Source organism: Peromyscus eremicus, chromosome 10 (genome assembly GCF_949786415.1).
Source record: "Peromyscus eremicus chromosome 10, PerEre_H2_v1, whole genome shotgun sequence".
NCBI classification, from domain to species: domain Eukaryota; kingdom Metazoa; phylum Chordata; class Mammalia; order Rodentia; family Cricetidae; genus Peromyscus; species Peromyscus eremicus.
The window spans coordinates 61,239,002-61,261,991 of NC_081426.1; the positions used below are offsets into that span (position 1 = coordinate 61,239,002).

Below are 22,990 nucleotides of genomic sequence, written 5' to 3' on the forward strand. Positions count from 1 at the left end.
ATGTCACTCTCCCTCTTTTATATAACATGTAGGGTATATTGGTACATTGTCCTACATTCAGTAAGCAACTCCCCAGGTACTTTCTCATAATGGAAATTGTGTTAGTAATTATAAACTATGGAATATCAGTGTGGGGGTAACATCCAGGCCAAGGTAGTAAAGATGTAGGTTTCCTATTTCTATGCTCTCATTTACCTTTCTCTTTTGTGCAGAGGTACTCAAGGTATGAATAGGTAATGTTAGAAAATACCTGGATTTGAAACTTACTTCCTTTTATTTCAACAACAACAACAACAAAAATCTCCAACATATGAGGAAATATTTATTCAAGTGTTGTTTGACTAACAAAAAGCAAAAACCAAGCAAAGGAAATCTGTTTTGTTATGCTAATCTACTGAAATTTATGAGATATTTATCATTAAACTTGTTTACCTTGCAAGTATGGTCTAAGCTGTTAGTGCAGCAATGAATTGCAAGTACATGTGATGTCTGTGGTTGGTAATTATCCTAATTCTAATGCCTATATTAGACATCTATCCATCCCCAAAGATTATTCTCCATATGTGATTAGAACCAACTTAAAGGTAGTAGATATATATACATGAAAATAAATAATAGATATAGATGGATGATAGATAGATACACAGATACATAGAGGTAGAAAGAATGACCAAGTGACATTTTGGGTGTGAAAACAATATATTGATTTTTGCCAAGTATTCTGTCTTATATGGTCTATAATTTAATATACTTAAATTTGAAAAATATTAATTTCATCACTTTATTACTATCCCTTTTCTGCTTTACACACACACACACACACACACACCCATCTCTTTCCATTTATCCATCTTTTATCTCACTAATTTCCATCTCTGGTTTAAATTTTTCTTATCTTTTATAATGATAACAAAATCCACTTTGATCATCATGGTAGAAGTTTAGACATTCATTAACGTCCTGACATTCACTCTGCAAACACAACTGTCTTCCTAATCCTACAAATTTCATTGTTTAACATGAACATTGTTAACATTGTTAACATCTCATTGTTTGTTAACATTACATTTCATTGTAATGTTAACATTAACATTTCATTGTTTAACATGTTTAACATGTCTTTATTCCCATTTTTCATGCTTAAAACAAATGTAGTATAATATCAGTGGTGTTCACTATATGCTCAGCACTGCTTCTAATTATGCCACATATAATATCACACTTAATATATATATAAATTAATGTGCAAATTTGTTACAAGTTATCAGTATTTTATAAAATATCTTTCTTCTAATAATAATACAACAAAGGCTCTGATACCAAACACCCAAAACTGGAGCCCTTAATTTTGGATATAACATTTCAGTCTTTTATCAGTTGTAACCTCAATGCCTACATCAGCTCTTGTCCCTTGTCAAGTACTGAAATCATTTAATTATGTATACATGTATACTATAGCCAAATCTAAGTAAGAAACTCTCCTTCCAAAACCTTACAATGCCTTTACACTGCTTGATATAATTTATTGTTTTTCAGGCTCAGTGAGATTCATGAGGCTTTAAAAATCCATCTCAATTCATCCTCATCTCTTAATGTATTTTTCTTCATGTTATCCTCTAAATGACAATGGACCTTCAGGAATCCCCTTAACAGAGAAGGCCTTTCCTAGTCCTATAGCATGGTGCATCAGTAAACACACACCGAACTACCAATGCAAATAAAACCAAAAACATACTACAGTGATTCAGATACTAATAGAAAATTTTATTTTTCATGTAACTATTCAGCATAGGAATTTCTGCAGGGAATCAAGGTCTAGAGTTCCACTCCTTTTGAATTATTTCAAGATTGAGAATGATGGTATTTTAGCCAATAGTACAAAGCTTCCAAAGTTGTCTGAATCTCCATTCCAGTTTACTCCCCAAGTTCCTCGAGCCATCCCTGGAAGTAACACAGTGACTCCTGCCTAACCTCCTTTGCAGTATCTTAGTTACATAAGACTATCATTAATCACATAGAGTTGTAGTTCCCAAATGTTCCTCATGCATTTGTTCCTCCATTGCCACAGAACTAAAAGCAAACAAACAAACAAAAACAAGACAACCAATCCTGAAACAATGCACCACACATGGTAAACATTGTTCCCCCTCATAAATAAAGACTATGATCATTTTCCCTGAAACAGCTTTCTAGATGACATCAATGGTAGTGAAACACCTTTATTACATCTCCCGTATCTCATAGTCAATTACATAACTTCTATTAGATGACAAGATTTATTTTAGTGGAAAGATAAGTTTATGATTCTTAATGTTCTCAACACCTAACATGTTTCATGGCACATATATTGAACCGAAATGATTAAATGAAAAAAATATGATATGATGGACACCTTCTTAAAAGTCAATCACACGGAGAAACTCTCTAAAACATGAGGGATTGGTATATGAACACTAGGTCATAGAAAGGATACAGCTGATATCATATAGATATGAATTATGTTTATTTCTTTTTGTCTAAAAAACAACTTACTAATTTTAACTAAAGAGTAGTGCTGAGCATGTAGGATGCTGAATAAAAAGTGAGCTGAAAGTTGAAACCAATTTGCTAAATACATCTAGAGAAGATTTTGATTTGGATTATCGTAATGATGGAAATCATGTCAATATTATCATAGGATATGGAAAATAAACAGCTTTTTCAATTGTCCTCAAGTGTCTAGACTTGGATTCAATTGTTTCATACTGAGCAAAAATAACATGCCCTCAGGTATTCAAGGTTAGTGATGTCCAATTTTGGATATTCTCAGTTGTCAAAAAAAGTATACTTTCTCAAGTAGCTGAGCAGTTATATAACCAAATAGGCATATTTTATTACTGGAGTCAGGATATTTTGAGTGACTCTGCTTACAAATACGTTTCAAGGTTATTTTGCAAAGAAGTCTTACTACTTCTTGCTTTCTTAGGCTAACATCTGATTTCATTTTCAAAGAGAAAATTTAAATTTGATGTTCTTTTGGCAATTCAAGTGCTAAAATAAGCCACAGGAATATTTACCTCTGCTCCAGTGAAACAATTATTACAAGTGCACTGCACCTTCCTGAGCCCTATGTCAAAAATGAAATCCTTCTCAGTATTTCTCACTTCACTTTTTTTCTTTTTTTTTCGCTCTGGCTTCCAGATCTCAGAAATCTGTCACTTGTGGAAAGATAAAATCATCAGAATATGTTCAGGATTTTTGAGGAAGTGGAGGAGCATTTGCCCACGTTACAGCTCCTCAACACCATGTTCATTGTTAGTCTAGTATCCCCATGGTCATTAACAGCTTTCCAGAGGCAGAATAGCAGATATTGGTGAAGAAAGAAGACCTTGATTGGTCAAATGTCAATCAATTTTTTTTTCTAGTGTGGGGAGTTTTTTAACCCTACCTTGTGCTTGATGAGTATGGGTTCCAAAACTGTACTGTGTGTTCCCAAATAACATGATGTTAGTCCTGAGTTATCACAACAGGCAGCTTCAGAAACATATATTTGATTGACCCAATGATGTCACAGTTCTGCTTTAGCACCATCTCCTAAGACCAGGAGGAGGGAAGGCACTGGTGATTATCAGGAAAACAGCATTTGAACTATAGACACAGTTGCTGTGGAGACAAAGCTGTACTCAGTACCAAAGAACATTCCTGAGGATTGTGACTGTGTCTGTTAGTAACAGAACACACTGTTTGTCTTCAAAGACTTTGCACACTTTCAGAGAGAAGATCTCAGAGCAATATGAGTAGATAGTGATAAAGGAATCAGCCATGATCAATGAAGTAGGAACTATGAACCCCCAGAGGTTTAAAAAAAACAAACGTGATTTCTATCTACTTAAAGGTCTTTCTCCTCTACTCACCTCCTTTAAATGTAGCAAACATTATTGAGAACAAACAGTTTCTACTGAATCAAAGCCCAGTTTGGTATTAGCATTCTAGGTATTCAAGAAGATGAAAGATTTTGGTGAGTAATAATTTATATAAGATTAAGCTATACTTTTTCAATTATTAAAAATAATTCCGTGTGAGATGAGGCTATCATTTGTTTGTATGGGTATTGCCTGTATTGCCTGGACATATATGGATGCTTATTCACATGTCACATTGTAGGGGCATAAGCAAGTAGTGACACGTGTGTGTGTGTGTGCGTGTGTGTGTGTGTGTGTGTGTGTGTGTGTATGTGTGTGTGTGTGTGTGAGTATGTGTGTGTGTGTGTGTATGTGTGTGTGTGTGTGTGTGTGTGTGTGTGTGTATCTGAGTGTGCATGCATTTGAAAGCCAGAAGTTGATGTCAGGTGTCTTCCAAAAGTTGATTTCTTTCTGCTTTATATAGTGAGGCACTATCTAATATTTAAACTAGAGTTTACTGATGGCTAGTCTACCAAGCTAGATTCCTAATGGGATGCTCTGTTTCTGCCTCCTTAGTGCAAAGCTTACAGGCAAGCTTCAAGCCCATAAAGTATTTAGATGTGTTCTAGCAATCTGAGCACTGGTCCTCATGCTACTGTGGCAAGCTGTGGACAAACTAATTAATCCCCATGGATAAATTAACTCTGTTGGGGAACAAATCATCAAATTAATTGGACTAAAATAAATTCTATGAGAATTTCACTTGATAATATTAAATACTAAAAGAATATTTTGAAGTTTATTATAATAATGCCTCAAAAATGCAATACAACATTTGTTTGAAATATATGTTTTTACAAACCAACCAGATAGTTTCCATTTTAAAACATACTTTTGAGATTCAAATCACCTATCCAAAACTCTTCATCTCTAGAAAAGCAAAATTAAAAGTTATTTTATGTTTACAATGTGTAGGCACTCCACTGTCTAATTTCAGAACATTTTGACATCCTTAAAATAAAGCCCATAATCATCAATATTGATCTTTATCAATTGACCAACATCCCTATACCCAGTTCTACATAACAGTAAACTCATGTTAGTTCTTTTATTTCCTAATCTTAAATATTTTATATGAATGATAAAGAACAGTAAGAAGCTATCTGGGACTAGCTTTCTTAACTTACTATAACATTTTCAGTTTTGTCAAATTTTTAAAATGGGTCAATAATACATTTCTATGCATTATACAGTAATTTCCATTGTACATATATGCCACATTTTTATTTATTCATTCATCAGGTGGAAGTCATCTAGTTTTTTTTCCCATTACAGGCTGTTACAAATAGTATTACTATGAAGAACAGAGCACAGGTTTTATGTGGAATAAGTTCCCATTTTCTTGGATTGGATTGGATAATAGTAATATGGCAGCCCCCTGTATGGTTCTTACAATATAGATTTGCATTAATATTTAATTTTTCTTCACCCCTCTGAAAGAGAAAACCATCTAGCCAACAATGACTGTTGTAGAAAATCCATTTGCTTCTTACATAGTGTGAAGAGCAAAAGATCATCTACCCAGTGGGGACACAGAGAGGGAGTCGTGCTGCACTTCAAGAATAGACATTGTATTTATTAGTATGATTGTTAAGAAATCATGCCTCTAAATTTATTCTAGCAGAGGTCTTGGAAAACAGAATGATTTAAAATCTTTATTGTTAGAAGGACTACAAATGTGACAACTTCATCAAAATACAAGAGGGAGGAGTCAGCTGATTTTCACATAAGTAGCCAAGGTATTGCTTCTATTTCACATCAGGATATCTATTCTACATCCTTATTTAATAGTCAGTCTGTTTATTTTGTATTATTTCACATAGTAGAAAGATATGTGACACAGTGTATCAAAACTTGGGTCCGAACTTTGATATCTGGATGATTTTGAAAATTTTGTGTCTTCATTTGAAAGAGAAAGACAGTGGAAAAAAATACTAAAAAGTTCTAACAAACCCTGCTCAAGACAGGTTGGCTTTAATAAGTCTAATGATATAATGGACATGATAACATACACATGAATCTTAGCAACTAACATAAATAAAAGATTGAAAAAAATATGGCCCAGCTCTTACAATATTCATTCTGGGGAAGAGGTACCCACATAAGCTGGAATGTTCTGCATGTAAAATAGACCTAAGAAGGATTCTACAGAGTCACAATACCAGGAGAGTGTAGACATGGTAAAAATTTTCTCTTCAAATTTTTTAATCAACATATTCTCACCATCTGCCTCATCATATATCTGAGCATAGACAATGTCTATTTTGAAAGCTGCTCTGTTTCAAACTCTGTCTGGAGTAAGTAGTCACACTTGCCACATTTAGCTTATACTTACAACCTGTGAAAACAGGTAAATATATCTGTGAAGCAAAGTTTTCTTGGTTACAAATCACATTATAAATAAAAGGAACACTGGAGTGAATCATTGCTCTCTGAAAATTCGTAATCTTGAATAGCTACAATGTGTTTAGTTGATTCGTGTTAAGCAAAACTCACTAATATCTTTGGCATATTCTTTATCTCCCATCATTAATTGTGTATGTGTGATCAATTCATTAACTATAGTGTCTAACTTTCTGTTTCCCCAAATTTGAGTGTAAAATAACAATAGCACCTAAATCACAAGATGGTTGCAGTGATGCTATTTAAAAAAAAAATACAAGAGTATATTATGCAGAATCTACCTGTTTTAGCATCCAGTTATTTCTCTTTTATTTACAGAGGTTATGGGAGTGCTGTGAAAATGACCTCTCCTGTCCTATACTATGCTCTGAAATTCCAAACCAATGCTGCAAATAGTCTCCTCCTTCTGGCTTCCTTCCATTAAACTCACAAAAACGCTGCAGTAACTTAGCCAAGCAGAGGACCCAAAGGGAAAGGTATCCTCATGAAACACAAGAACTGAATTTCAAAGCAAAGCAATACTGAATTAAATGAATGGGGATAATTTTTAGTGAGATTTAGTAGGGGATATGACATGAGTAGTGAGAATTCAGAAAATTTAAAGACATTTAATGAGCAGAACTTAAAATTCAGGGATTTTGCTTTTTATGACTTTACCAAAAAGGGTAAATAATTTCTCCTGGTTTAATTTTTTTTGTCTTTTGCTTTATTCCTATTACTGAAAATGTTCTCTAACATAACAGTTTATGAATACAGATTTCCTTTGTCCATATTCTTATAGCAAAAATATAGTTTTCTACAGCTGTCAAATGAAAGTTGTAGTGTCATCTTTGGATCAGAATAGTCAGTGGCTGAGACTTTATGTTGTTGTTGTTAACAGTATATTGTTTATTTTCTTTTTTAAATTTTTTTATTCATTTTATATAGCAACCACAGATCCCCCTCTCACCCCTCATCCCTGACCCTCCCTGTCTTTAAAATCACCCCCCATCAACTCTTCCCAAAGGGTAAGGCCTCCCATGGGGAATCAACAAAGGCTATTACATTAAGTTGAGGCAGCACTAAACTCCTCTCTCCTGTATCAAGCCTGAGCAAGGTGTCCCACCATAGGAAATGGAATCCTAAAAGTCAGATCATGCACCAGGAAAAGATCCTGTTCCCACTGCCAAGGCTCCTCAAACAGACAAAGCTATACAACTGTCTGCCACATGCAGAGGGCCTAGTTAGGTTCCATGAAGGCTCTATAGCTGTTGGTATAGAGTTCCTGAGTTCCCATGAGCTTGGTTCAGTTGTCTCTGTAGATTTCCCCATTATGATCTTAACCCCCTTGTCCATATAATCCCTCCTACCTCTCTTCAACTGGACTCCAGGAGCTTGGCTCAGTACATAGCTGTGGATCTCTGCATCTGCTTCCAGTGGTTACTGGATGAAAGCTCTATGATTATAGTTAGGGTATTCACTAACCTGATTACAGGGGAAGGCCAATTCAGGCACACTCTCCATTATTGCTGGTAGTATTAGCTGAGGTCATCCTTGTGGAAAATTGAGAATATCCCTAGCACCAGATTTCTTCCTAATCCCATAATGTCCCTCTATCAAGTAATCTCTTTCATTGCTTTCCTACTCTCTCTCTCCCCCAGGTTGACCATCCCATTCCCTCATATTCTCAAACCCAGTTCCCTCCCCTCTACCACACCCTTCCCCTAGTTTTCCCAGGAGATCTCATCTATTTCCCTTTCCCTGGGCAATCCATGCATCCCTCTTAGGGTCCTCCTTGTTAACTAGCTTCTCGAAAGCTATGGCTTATAGTCTGGTTATGCTGTAGAATGTTGCTCTGTATGCTGTGAATGTGTGTTGCTCTGATTGGTTGATAAATAAGCTGTTTGGCCAATGGTGAGGCAGAATAAGGTTAGGTGGGACATTCCAACTAGAGAGAAGGGAAGGAGAAAGGAAGAGCCAGGAGACACTGCTAGCATCCACCAGAAGAAGCAAGATGTAAAGTACCGGTATGCCACAAACCACATGGCAAAGTATAGATTTATAGAAAGGGGTTAATTTAAGATGTAAGTGCTAGCTATCAAGAAGACTGGGCCATTAGGCCATATAGTTTGAAAAATAATATAAGCCTCTGTGTGTTTATTTGGGTCTGAGTGGCTGCAGGACTGGGCGGGACACAGGAAAACTTTCAGCTACATGGTTATCCTTTTTTTTACATCTAATATCCACTTGTGAGTGAGTACATACTGCAGTTGCCTTTCTGAGTCTGTGTTACCTCACTCGGGATGATTTTTTTTCTAGTTCCATCCAATTGCTTGCAAATTTCATGATGTCATTGTTTTTTTACAGCTGAATGATACTCTATTGTGTAAATGTACCACATTTTCTTTATCCATTCTTCAGTTGAGGGGCTTCTAAGTTGTTTATAGATTCTGGCTATTACAAATAATGCTGCTATGAACATAGTTGAGCAAGTGTCCTTGTGGTATGATTGAGCATCTTTTGGGTATATGCCCAAGAGAAGTATAGCTGGGTCTTGAGGTAGATTGATTCCCAATTTTCTGAGAAGTCACTATATTGGCACAGGAGACTACTTCTTAAATATAACACCACTGGCACAGACACTGAGAGCAACAATTAATAAATGAGACCCCCTGAAACTGAGAAGCTTCTGTAAGGCAAAGGACACAATAAATAAGACAAAATGGCAGCCTACAGAATGGGAAAAGATCTTCATCAACCCCACATTTGACAGAGGGCTAATATCCAAAATATATAAAGAACTCAAGAAACTAGACATCAAAATACCAAATAATCCAATTAAAAAATGGGGCACAGAGCTAAACAGAGAATTCTCAACAGAAGAATTTCAATGGTCAAAAGACATTTAAAGAATTCCTCAACATCCTTAGTCATTAGGGAAATGCAAATCAAAGTCACTCTAAGATACCATCTTACACCTGTCAAATGGCTAAGATAAAAAACACTGAAGACAGCTTATGTTGGAGAAGATGTGGAGCAAGGGAAACTTTCCTCCACTGCTGGTGGGAGTACAAACTCATACAGCCACTTTGGAAATCAGTATGGCAATTCTCAGTGGCTGAGACTTAATCATTGCCCTCACTTAAACCTATGACAGCTGTGACTGTGACTATACTATAGGTCACATCCTTCGACTACCACCCATGGAAATAGGGAGCTAACTCTCAACCAAAATGCATAATACCACACAGAGAAAATACTTGAGTTTTACTCAGAACAAATCTACACTTTTGTTAAAAGTGGGTAAATGAAGGAAACTAGCTAAGGGAAAAATAATTCAGTGATTAAATTAACACAAACAAAACATCAATAGAGCTAGTAAATCAAAAACCATTGTCTTTACTGACAAAAAGAAACTCTTGGGAAGAATGTATTTGCAAAGCATCCATGTTAAAGTCACATATACCTGGATTTGAATTATGGATCAAAAAATGTCTTTAAATGTGAATATTAGAGTGTTCTCTGTGCTTTGCTGAATAAAATAAAGAACTCAATTCCTTTGAATTCACACTGCAGCAAAAGATCTGTATAATCTGTTATAATAAGAAACCATATAATAATGGCAATATAATAAGTCAGTTATAAATTATTCCAGAAGATATGGAAGATGAAGAGGAGGAAAACTCAAAGAAGTTTCAGCTTTAAAGTATAAGACTCATCATGAAGTTGATATTTGAAAACATATGAAGTAACTTTTTCCCAAGTTGATATTTGGGGAGTAGCATTCTAAGCTGTGGGACAATTCAGAGTTAATAGTAAGGTTGCAGGCATATGCCTAAGAAATTCAACAAGGAGCAGAAAAGATAATTGCACTAGTCAGATTTTGTCAAAACAATTACCCCTTAAGGGGAAAGGATTTCTTTTGGATCATGGCTTCAGCAGCTCCAGCCTAGGATCAGGAGGACCCATCGCTTTAGGAAACTAGATGATAATGGTGGGGAATCCATGACAGAGAAAATCACCTCATGTCCAGGAAGCAAAATAAAGTGGAGGAAGAAGATATCAGTAGTGTATCATGTCCCCTTTAAAGTCTCATTTCTAGTGACTCAACAGCCCATCTTAAAGTTTTTACAACCTCCCAGTGTTCCATATGCTGGTATCCAAACTTGAATACATTGGCTTTTCAGGGTGATTTATCTAAACCACAATTTGGGCAAAACACTGTGAGTGAGATGAGTGTGAGAGAAGGCGGCAAAATACCTGTGAGACCTTCAGGAACAGATACTTATAAACACAATAATTTATTGTTTCTGAATATACACTCACTTGTATAATAGTGCATGTTTATATTCTGCAAATCTGTATATGAACCAATTTGTATAGCTATAAAAAGTTTACGTGCATGTGTATCTGCAATATATATTTATGTGTGTGTGTGTGAGTGTGTGTGTGTGTGTGTGTGTGTGTTATTGTCATCTTGTGTAAATTTCTTCAAGACCAAACAACTAAGTTTTAAGAGTAAGAGTAGAAATCACTGGAAAATTATGCTTGTTAATATAGTTTAGCATCCTATGAATTTTTCCAATAGATATGTAGAGTTATTATTTTATTATGTAATGTCAAATTCCAAAGACAGGTGCACGGAAGTAAATGGATAGATGAAATGATTGTTAATAGGCCAACATTTAGGAACCAAATCTCAGGTCAAGAAGTGAATGCTATCAGTAACCCTGAGACACCCATGTCTGTCTATTCTATTACGGTGGCCTAAGGGAACTTAGCATGCTGATCTTCACTGTAATTACTTTGCTGCTTTTCCTGTTATTTCCAGCTCCCAAGAAGTCATTTCTGCAAAGAATAAATACATTTTACATTATTTAAATCATTTATTTGAATAGATTCATTTATATCATTTGTATTTTTATTTTGAAACCATTTTTACCTGAGTAAAAGTTTTATGGTACTTCTTCTATTTTATGGCTTATGTATAAATTATCCCATAGACTCGTGTACTGAAGCTTTATCCCTTATCCAAGCAGTTCTGTGCACTTGGACTCCAGGGATGTCATTTGATCATGTGAGTTGTGACTTCATTCATGAATTTGGAATCTGAGGGAACTTTTGGGAGGGTAAGACATGGCTAATGCAGCCTCTTTGGGAAAACTGGGTCATCGGCAGCATTCCCTGGAAGACAACCCTCAACCCTGACCTTTTCCTGACCCTTCTTTGGCTTCTGGTTTATCATTAGGTGAATGATTTGGTTCTGTTGTCAGGGTGATGTTCCTTATTACAGGCCCACAGCAATGGAGCCAGACAACCAAGTGAACCTCTCCAACAGTGAGCCAAATTTAAGCTTCCCTTTACATTCTCTCATGTGTTCATCGTGGAGATGAAAAGTCTAACACGTCTATACTTCAGTTACATGTAGTTAGAACGTATAGGTTTTATTGCTGAATTGTCCTCCACTTTATTAATCAGCAGTTATGTATCTATTTTCTAAGTGATTTTTCAAAAGAAATTACATCCATTGTTAACTGTCGAAAATAATGCTGCCCTGAATGTTCTGGCACAGACCTCTAGAAGGCACACTGGCATATATGTGATTGTTACCATCTGTTGTTTTGTGGCATATGCATCTTACCGCTCTCATCCTAGCACATGAAACTATTTTCACAAGTGAATATATAGATTTATAACTTTCCAATTGATGTGTAAAAGTTTCTAAGGTTTTATTTTCTTAATTACTCTTGGATAAGACTTTAATTGTATCATTCTCTTCTATAGTACATCATTGAAGCTTGAGTTTCCATTACTGTGTTGTAAATGAGGTTGGTAAGGTTATGTATGTTTTTGGTTATTTGGAAGCTTTTACATAAACTGTTTAAATCTGCCATTGTTAGATTGTGTTCCACCTTAGTAAGTCACAGAAAGAAAATAAATGGATGTGTGGTGTGGTTGATATATTGTGCACCCCAATAAACTTATCTGGGGGTCAGAGAACAGAACAGCCATAATATTAAACATAGAGGTTAGGCAGTGGTAGCACATGCCTTTAATCCTAGCATTCCAGAGGCAGAGATCCATCCGGATCTCTGTGAGTTCAAAGCCACACTGGAAACAGCCAGGCATGGTGACTCATGCCTTTAATCCTAGGAAGTGATGGCAGAAAACAGAAAGGTCTATAAGGTGTGAGGTCCAGGAACTAGAGCTGGTTAAGCTTTTACGCTTTTGAGCAGCAGTTCAGCTGAGGTCTATTTGGATGAGGACACAGAAGCTTCCAGTCTGAGGAAACAGAATCAGCTGAGGAATTGGTGAGGTGAGGAAGCTGTGGCTTGTTGTGCTTCTCTGATCTTCCAGTATTCACCCTAGTAACTGGCACCGTGTTTGATTTTATTAAGACCTTTTAAGATTCATGCTACAGTGTGGGGATTCTCTATTTTGATTATGAGTCAATTCGTTTATAGATTTCTCTTTGTGTAATTTAATTTTTCAAGTGCTTCATTGTCTTTGAAGAATCAAAGTGCTTAGATATTAATGCCTTTAAAATTGTTATGTTTTCTTTAATGCTTAGAACTTCTTAAATCTAGTTTGTTTTTCTCCACCTGAAATTATGCTTTAAGCTAGATTCTAGAAGCTTCATTGTTTCAAGACTTTCAAATTTAGGAGCTGTTTCATCTATTGATTTATTGAGTATCCTGTGAGGTAAAATTTTATTCTGTCACCCCTGTATCCCAGATATGCTTAGCATCATTTATTTCCAAACAAAACTTTCATGCTATTTTGCTAGTTGTATTTATTTGTTTATTTTGATTCTTGAGAATTTTTGTTCAACATGTTTTAATCATGTTTAACCCCTGTCAACATCCCCTTCTCTATCCACTCCACTTTTTGCCTTCCGTTTAAAATTATTAATATATGAGTCCAATTAGTTTTGCCCATATACTTTTGGAGGTGAGGCCTTCTGCTGTAGCATGGTCAATCAGGGAAAACACTATTATACAAAATTGACTCTCCCATTCTCAACAGCTACCAAATACCAATAGCTCCTAAGCAGTGAAAGAATTTTGTTCTCACCTCTACCCCTCCATCCTGGGGTTATGTTTTATTTGAGTCTGCAGAGATATTGTGCACACTGTCATATGACTGTGGCTTCATATGTGCAAAGCCTTATTTTAAAATCATTATTCAGATAGGGATGTTTAGAAATGTTTGCTCCTATCATTTCCCATGATATAAAGAGTATATGAGCTATTTTGGATTCTTTACATTTCCAAGAAATTTGCACAACAAGCATAAACAAAAATATATTATGCTTTTTATATATGTTCCAGAATGTATTTTTTATTGATTTAAGTATTTCTTATAATTTATTTTTGTATGTTTTTATTAGTGATTATTACTTGTACAAAGATTAGTTTCATTCTGATATTTCAGCATGCCTATGCAATGTATATCAACACATTTACCCTCTTTACCCTATTGCTACAATCTCCTTCTGGTCCCACTTCTTCCCCAAGTGAATCCCTGTTAGTTACTTTGCTGCTGCTGTGATAAAAAACAAAACAAAACAACAACAACAAACAACAACAACAACAAAAACCAGGAACAAAATAAACATTAGAAGAAATAAACATTAGAAGAAAGAGTTTATTTTAGCTTATCATTTCAGAAATTTAGAGTCTGTAATGTCAGGGGGAAGGGAGGTAATGTGGCATCAGGTGGCCAGAGGAGGAAGCTAGTTGCATATTTTGTCAGCGTACCAGGAAACAAATATGGAGATGGAAATGGAGCAAGGCATATAACTCTAAAGTGCAGCTCTCAGTGATATACTTCCTCTAGCAATGATCCTTGTCCTAAAAGTTTAATAAATTCCCCCAAACAGCAATACCAACTGAAGATTCAAATACAGGATCTTGTAGGGGAATATTGCTCTTTCAAACCACCACAAGCCCCTTTCTACTTTGTGATATATATATATATATATATATATATATATATGTGTGTGTGTGTGTGTGTGTGTATGTGTGTGTGTATACATATATATGTATATATATATGTGTGTTTGTATGTGTGTGCATTTATTATATTCAATATGTATATGTGCACATAAATAATATAATGTGTATATACACACAGACTTGCATACACACACTCAGCCTACTTAGATGGATACTTTTTCAATAGCTTTTCAGTTCACAATATCCTAATTTCCACGTTTCATTTTTTTTTGAGAATAATAGATCATAATTTGCAATTATGTAGTTTACATTTTTAAAATCATGATCTCCAAGTACAACCCCTAGCTAATAAGCTATTAGAAAGTGATAGTTGCTGGGACAGTCAATGTCAACTTTCTTTAAAGACATGGATGCTGATGGGTGACCACATGCTGATAAAGGCAATTCATCCAAAAGCCCAATCACTTCTCAGTAATTTTAAATATATATCTAATCCCACATGTAAAGGAGATGAAATAAGGGTTAAAACTTCTATCACCCTGGCCCTAAGGTCTATATCCTTGCAATAGCACAATGATGTGAATGTATTCACTGAAATGTAATATATGCTTACTTGGGAAATGTAAGGCAGACCAACCATGAAAGGGAAGAAATACAAACTCAAGAGAATATGAAAAAGTAAATTGATCAAAGTACAATATGGGTCAAAGTGGTACAGGAACATAAAGAGATTTTAGTAAATTTTTCATAGTATGTATTGGGCTGATTTGATTTTCATGATAAAGTTAGAATGGCAATACTATGATTTGATTGGTACTGTAGGTTAGTGGGGAGCAATGAACTTCAGAATTGTTTAGGCTATAATTCCAAAATCTCCTGCTGTGGAGAAAGCCTCAAATTCAATCCAGCTGTCTGCAAACTTGCCTGCCAAATTAGTACTGCTATGTGCTGAGTTCAGGACTTAGGAAGACCATGGATGACTTTTTTCCCCCAGCAACCAGAATATCATCATCTTGCAGAAATGCTAGCCTGCTGGAAGTCTCCTAGTTAGCCTGAGATTGACTTCTCTATGTTATGCAGCCATCATTCATGGGTGGTAACTCTATCTTTAGGGTTTCACTGAATTGTTAGGATTGGTAACCAAAGGGAGTGGGCTCATCCTATGATGATTCTCAGTATTCTGAAGTGTCCACCTACACTGTCAATCCATACTGAGTAATTCCATTCTAACTTGATATTCTCTCTTCCCATAAATAATCTTATTTTTCTGATCTGTCATTTCTATATCTCTGAAGAATTTTCTAAAACATTTATTTTAAGTCAAGCCTTCTAGAAATTAATTCCATTAGTTTATCTAAGAAAATTTTTAAGTATCTTTCAACTTTGACAAAAAGATTCACCAGATACAGAATATTATGTTGATGATTTCCCTCTCTCAACCCTTCTCTTATTTCTCTCACCCATTTTTTCCTGTACAATATCTTAGGAGAAGTCAGATGTTATTCCAATCATTGTCCAAACCATATAAGGTGCTTGTATCCTATGCCATCTTTAGGAATTATTTCACTCTTACATTTTTTATGTACTTTGAAAATGCAACATAGAAGCATGTATGTGAATAGTGTACTGGGATTGTGGTTTGATCTTCCACATTATGACAGTGTCTTAGATACTAATCAGCATGTGTCTCTTGAATAGGCATGATTAAGGGTCTTTCAATTCATCCTTTCTTTTGTTAAGGAGGGTGGCTCCATAGGTTGGGATTGAGTATTTCCATTCCATCATGTCAAATAGACTCTGATAAGAGACTAGAAATTTCATTACTGTGCAACTAATTTCTTCTAAGAAAATCTGTGTTAAATAGATCACAGAGTAGCTTTGTCGAAAATACAGCCTTTCCCCTGTTTAGTACTGGAAACTTAAGGTTTTTTCTTTTTTCCTTGCTCTCTGATATTTACTATGAGAGCTTGGCTGATTTCCAAGATGTAATCTTACAAAAGTCTGGGTCCCACAGGATTTAAACTCTCAGAGTTATTCACAGTAAGTTTCCAGAACTTGTGCATCACAGTTCATGTTCCATACTCACCTTAGTTTCCCAGTATGGATGGTCCTGAACTTCTGCTCTAAAAAACCCTAGGTTCCCTTAATTACTCACCCATTTATTCCTCAATTGTCCTCAATTACTCCTGCTTTTTGTCCTTATCTCTCTTATGGATCCTAGAGTTGATAGTTTTTCAGGTCCTTCACAGGAGCAACAAAACTAAGAGCTCTGTACAACATTAATGAATAGTATAATCAGAGAAGGAGTGCTTTTAGGGTTCAAATACAAGAGGGTACTATTGAGTAAAAGAAGTTGGAGACATGGATATTTTTGAAGAGTCAATGATGAATTAATTTATGTTATTTATGTGTTTCATTGAGAAAGGATATATTATGGTAAAATTTAAGAGAACTATTAAGACATATTAATTGAAGAATAATTGCAGTAATAGACTGTGAGGAGAAAGCTGACTCTCTTTCCGGGCTACAGATATGAGAAAGGTCACAATGTTTAGACATACTTACAGACAGGGTTTGTTGTCATTGTTGTGAGTGGTGGTTGCTTTGTTCTGAGGGGTCGGGCCTCCTCATAGGCTAAACAAGAACAGGCTCTTAACAGTTCGGTTCACGTAACGTGAAGAAGTTAAAATGATGTTTAGTAAAAATTTGAAAAAACACATTTGTATGTCACAAAAGAAGAGATGCAAAAATTAATGTGAAGGAGCACAGGGGATGTGATTTCCAAGTAGAAACAAATATCTTTTAATAATTTTTTTAAAACAGATTAACTGTTACCATTAATTATTCTCAAGACAATTATAGACTGCAGTTAATTAGGTTCATTTTTTACCAAAAAATCAACACACTTATCTGAAGTTCATTTAAATTATAGAAATTCCACTGAAATTAATAAAAATAAATTGTTAATAGTGATATATGGATTTTAGGGGTTTTTCTTTTTATTATAATCTATTTAGAAACTTGGAAAATGTTGGTTCTTAATTGAGTCTGTCCTGATTTAAGTCACCAAATAATTTGTTATGGAGAAAATTAAATGTTTATTGATTATAAGTCTGTGAATATTCTAATTAATTTTAAGACATAAAAATGTAAGATTTGAATTTGCTTTTCTATTCTATTTTTGTAAAGGAAATTAACTGTGTGAGTTCAAAATTGAATAGTTCTCCTGATTGTTATTCTGTCGGGCCTTAGATTTCTCAATTTTCAGCTTTTTCTCCACAATAGACTACTGGCAATGGTCAAGAGAAAGCCTGAACTGACCTACTCTGGTGATCCAGGTGACCAAACACCCTAACTGTCGTGCTAGAACTCTCATCCAATGACTGATGGAAGCAGATGCTGAGATCCACAGCCAGGCCCCAGGTGGAGCTCCAGGAGTCCAATCGGTGAGAAAGAGGAGGGATTGTATGAGTGAGAATTGTTGAGACCATGATTAGAAAAAGCACAGGGACAAATAACCAAACTAGTGGAAGAACATGAACTATTAACCAATAGCTAAGGAGCCCTCAACTGTATCAGGCCCTCTGGATAAGTGAGACAGTTGATTAGCTTGAACTGTTTGGGAGGCATCCAGGCAATGGGACCGGGTCCTGTCCTTAGTGCATGAGCTGGCTGTTTGGAGTCTGGGGCCTATGCAGGGACACTTTGCTCAGCCTGGGAGGAAGGGACTGGACCTGCCTGGACTGAATCTACCAGGCTGAGCTGAATCCCCAGGGGAGTCCTTGCCCTGGAGGAGATGGGAATGGGGAGTGGGCTGGGGAGAGGGTGGGGGGCGCAAGAAGAGGGAGGACAGGGGAATCCGTGGCTGATATGTAAAATTAAATTAAATTATAAAATAAAAAGAAACTGAAAATGATGAAAGCCTGAGAGGTTTTGCAGCAAAACAAAAGCAGCTTGATATACTTGTCACCTGAGACAAATGCATCAACGTACAGGAGATTTTTAACCCACAAATCAGACTTCATCCTGGTGCACATACAGCAAAAGCTATGGTTTGATTCTGTATTATTTTGAATCTTCCTTCTCTATCAAGCAACTTATCACCTTGCAAGTGATTCAACTCAAAAATTTTATAAAAATTGCAGAAATGTGAGAGTTTTACATGTTCTATATTTGCTAGCAGTCAGTTCATTAGCCATATTTGGACACTAAACAACTGTCAAGGAAAAATTGGAACATTCTTAAATTTGCATTGAGTCACTGTTGTGGTGCAGTTCAGATCATGACATCTTTGCAAGCTTTAATTGAACCTTGAAGCTGGTGAGCTATGTTGTTTTGCCTCTAACATTTTCTTCTATATTCCAGTTATTGGCTTGGAAGTTCCAGGTAGCAAGCTTTGGAAATCTGCCACTGTGGCTCCTCAAAAAAATATATGATAAGAAAAGCCAATACCCTCAAAATTCCAGCACTAAAATCTTCCAGTTACTTCTGAGAAACAGGTAGATAACACTTTGAAGGGTCGACACTGGCTACTTGGAAAAACACTGATAGTGTTTTCTATTTACTAAAAGCAAAGTGAAAATAGAATCAGTTAACTATGGTTACAAAAAAAGAGGCTACTTAATCAAGCCTGGGTCCCATGGAACCAATAATAGCTGAACTAAACAATCTTGCTGTATGCCAGCTCACTGCCAAGCACATTTAGGATATAGCTTCCAAACTTATCCTGGTGATTGAGAAAGTCATTACACTCTAAATAATTATTCTTTTATTTCTGTGTCCTGTATCAACAGGATTGTTGTGTGACTAAAACATAAATAAACATGATTACACTTGTTTATTTTATATGTGTATATGTGTGTGTGTGTGTGTGTGTGTATATGTATATGTATATCTCCAGATATGTGTTTTCATTGGATTTAGAGGATATTATTACAAACCAAATTTGAGTGACTAAGAATAAGAAAACAGATAACACTAAATGAGTGAAGATTTATATAATTTCTTCTTTGAATAATTTTACTAGGTGCTGTTTAGTTGCTTAAGCTATGACATATCTCAAGAAACAAGAATTAAATATATTTCTTTACTATAACTTTGTGTTCAGTTGGCTTAAGGCTTAAATATTTTGAGAAGTTTTATTTAATAATCATGATAACAGTTATATCATAAAGGGCAAATACAATGTCATTACAATGTCCCAGACTCCATCATTAGGGATCCCATTTGTTTATTTTGTTTACTACTCATTACTGTCACCATTTTGTGCAGGGGGAAAGAAATGTTACGCCATTGTGGCCAATATCAGATCTCCAGGATCTTCTGGTTCAAAACTCATTCATATTGTAGAGTTTCTATGCCTATCAAATTGCATATTCTTTATTTATACTTTTAGAAACAGATTTTTTCATTTTTCTTGTAAAATTAACATTTATATGTAACATGTAACTGATTTCATGAGTGGATATAGTAACACACTTTTTTATAAATTTTAAATATAATTGCATTTTCTGTGTAGGAAATGTTTTGCCTGAATGTACATATGTGCTCTACATGACTATCTGGAGCCTGAGTGTGCCAGAAGAGGACATTAGATCCCCTAGAACAGGGGTCGAATACCATTGTGAGTTTCCATGTGGGTGCTAGTAACTGAATCCAGGTCCTCTGGATGAACAGCCAGTGCTTTTAAGCACTGAGCCATCTCTCCTGCTCCTTCATTTACTCTGTAAATTTCTTGAGTTCAAGATTCTAGGAAGAAGCAAATATAACATTTTCACTTAAGATTCTTGGTGGCCAACTGGATCAGACCCAGATAAGTGAGACAGTTGATTAGCTTGAACTGTTTGGGAGGCATCCAGGCAGTGGGACCAAGACCTGTTCTTGGTGCATGAGCTGGCTGTTTGTAACCTGGGGCTTGTATGGGGACACTTGGCTCAGCCTGGGAGGAGGGGACTGGACCTGCCTGGACTGAATCTACCAAGTTGAACTCAATCCTCAGGAGAGTCTTTGCCATGGAGGAGATGGGAATGGGGGGTGGGCTGGGGGAAGGCGGGGGGGAGGAGGACAGGGGAATCTGTGGTTGATATGTAAAGTTAGATTAAATTACATATATATATATATATATATATATATATATATATATATATATATATATATATGGTTCTTGGTGGCTGTGTTCTATAAAACATTTCAGCCTTAAATTGCAATTTTTATACCTTAAACAAACAAATAACCAAAAAAAAGAAAGAAAGAAAGAAAACAAATAAAAAATGTAGCCACAGGTTCTGACAACAGTTACTGAAGTAGAATTTCACTATTTGAGAGATGAGTGGTTTTCATTTTTGTGGCATCTGGATATTTCTATAATAACATATAAGTCAAACAATGGGTAATAAAAGATATTGATAACTGAGAATTACAAATGGCAGTTATAAATTGTTGAGAATAGTACGGGGAAAATATACAACCTACAGGGTCCACAGTTTTCTACTTCCAGGGTACAAATTCAGTCCTCCATGAAGAGAAATGATTGTGAGGGTGTAACTCTAAAGGGCTGTGATTGATTTCTTGGGTGACTAGAAGCTATTACTCTCTTCCTTTTGAATTACACCTCATGTGTCACAACTCAAAGAGCCTTAATGCCATTTAATGTCTGCACCCAGGAAGAACAAATAGTGAATTCATGGATTGTCTTTCTTTCTACACTTCATTTATGGAAGCTAATTGTTTAGGGAATAGACGTTCCTTGGCTCATTGGCTTAATAATACAGGAAACTCTCTTGGAATTCCACACAAGGAAGCCAAACTCAGCCTAAATGAAAAATCCTTCCTTAACTCACGCATGTGAGAAGAAGCAGAAAGTCTTATTAAATCTAAACCAATAGTGAATGAATTCACTAACTATTGTTCCCTGCTGGGGCATTTAGCCTTTAGTAGCCTTGAGCTCTAAACTGCAGAAAGTAAATCCTCATTAATTTGAAGCAAAAGAAAGTCACAAATGTAACATTCGCTCACAAAAAAATCTATCTCCTAATTGAAAGTGATAGGAATTAGAAGTGAGAGAGCCCTATTCTTTAGGCAGCTAGTCAGGTCACAGGCCTAAGCAAACAAAAGTGTCTCTATGTCCTGACAAAACTGGACGTCAAGCCTAGAAACACAAAAGTTTTCTAGTAACCTCTACACAATGATTGATAAAGTCAAGGAGTAAATAAGGGGTCCAGGAACTGAAATTCCAAAGACTACCCAGGCCTCATCAAAAGACATATGATTGACACTCTTTCTTTTTTTATTTTTCTGGTTCTTCCTTCTTGGGGCCTTCAGTGGGCTTTTCTGAGTCTGTCCTCTTCCATTCTATCCCTTGACCAATCATTCAGTCCCTTGGACTCTCCATATATCCTAATTAGATAATTAGTTTCATCACAACTTGACACCTGGCTTATGTATGTGCATGAACCAATCGGCTGTCCTCAAGTTATAAAAACACTTCCTTTGCCAAGAACTACTTAGTAATCCATATTGAGACCCCTCCTTGCTGAAGGGAGCAGTTACTCTATATTTCTCAGTAAAACCTTGTTTCCTAGCCTATAATGAATATCTAAATTGTTCCCATATAATAAAAACTCAAGAGTCGGAAACTGAGATAAAGACCTGATAAATAAGGAAAGCACACAGCCATTTGGCTGACCCTCGCTCAACGTTTTTCCAGAACCACCAGACCCAGAAATCCCCTCTTCTCTCCTCCTGTCCTCTCTAGCAGGCTTCCTCAGTCCTCTAAGAACTCTATGGTTAATCCCTGTCAGCCAATGAGTGACTCATTCCTTTGATTCTAGGTGGCTTTAAGGGCACAGTGGAATGGCTGTAGGAACAATTCTCCTGCAACACTAGCCCTTCCTTTGCTCTTATCATTCTTCCAAATCTATTGTGAGACAGTAAGTGCAGCCCTGACCCAGGCACCTCCTAATAAAAGGACTTCTGCTATAAGAACACCACTGTCATTTGTGGGTAATATCCTTGGTATTGTATTATATTATTTGCTTTCATTAGTTCTGATAGAGTCCCAGCAGTCCTACAACAACATCATTATCTTGCATTTACTTTCTGAAATGAAAATTCAGAGTGGGAAAGAATGGATTTCAGCCACTATACCTAGAATGGATATGTTGCTAGACTTGTGTGTTTTATTTGTGAAAATCACCATTTCTGTATTTGAAATTTGACATGTTAAGAATAAAAATGATTAATATTTTATATGTCATTTAAAGAAGTAAACAGTTCTCATATTCAAAAATCTACATAAGTAGAGGAAAAATGAACATATATACAATTGCCCTCTGAGTTTTATATTGTAAATCTGCTAATATAATAAATTAATAAGTAATACAAATATGACTATGATAAAATAGCACCATGGTTTTCATAATTATGATGTTTGGAGATTGTGATATATAGCACATTCTGCACATGGTTTCCTATGTTTGTGGCTTAATTTTTCTTGTTGTTGTTGTTTTTTGGGTTGTTTTTTGAGACAGGGTTTCTCTATGTAGGCCTGGCTCTTCTGAAACTCCTTCTGTAGACCAGACTGGCCTCAAACTCAGAGATTCCCCCCGTCTCTGCCTCCCAAGTTCTGTGATTAAAGACATTCTCCATCATGCCTGGCTCATGGCTTAATATTTCCAAATAAAGTAACTCTGTGACCAATAAATAGTATTG

The 22,990-nt window shown here is 35.8% G+C and overlaps 1 long non-coding RNA gene across 1 annotated transcript in view; it reads left to right on the plus strand.

Annotated features, from left to right (window-relative positions):
• The first annotated feature begins 3,739 nt into the window (after positions 1-3,739).
• Positions 3,740-22,990, plus strand: part of LOC131921232 (uncharacterized) — a 100,773-nt gene continuing 81,522 nt past the window's right edge. The window contains exon 1 of the long non-coding RNA XR_009381904.1: positions 3,740-3,997. This is a non-coding gene — a long non-coding RNA (uncharacterized LOC131921232). The remainder of the gene's footprint in view (positions 3,998-22,990) is intronic.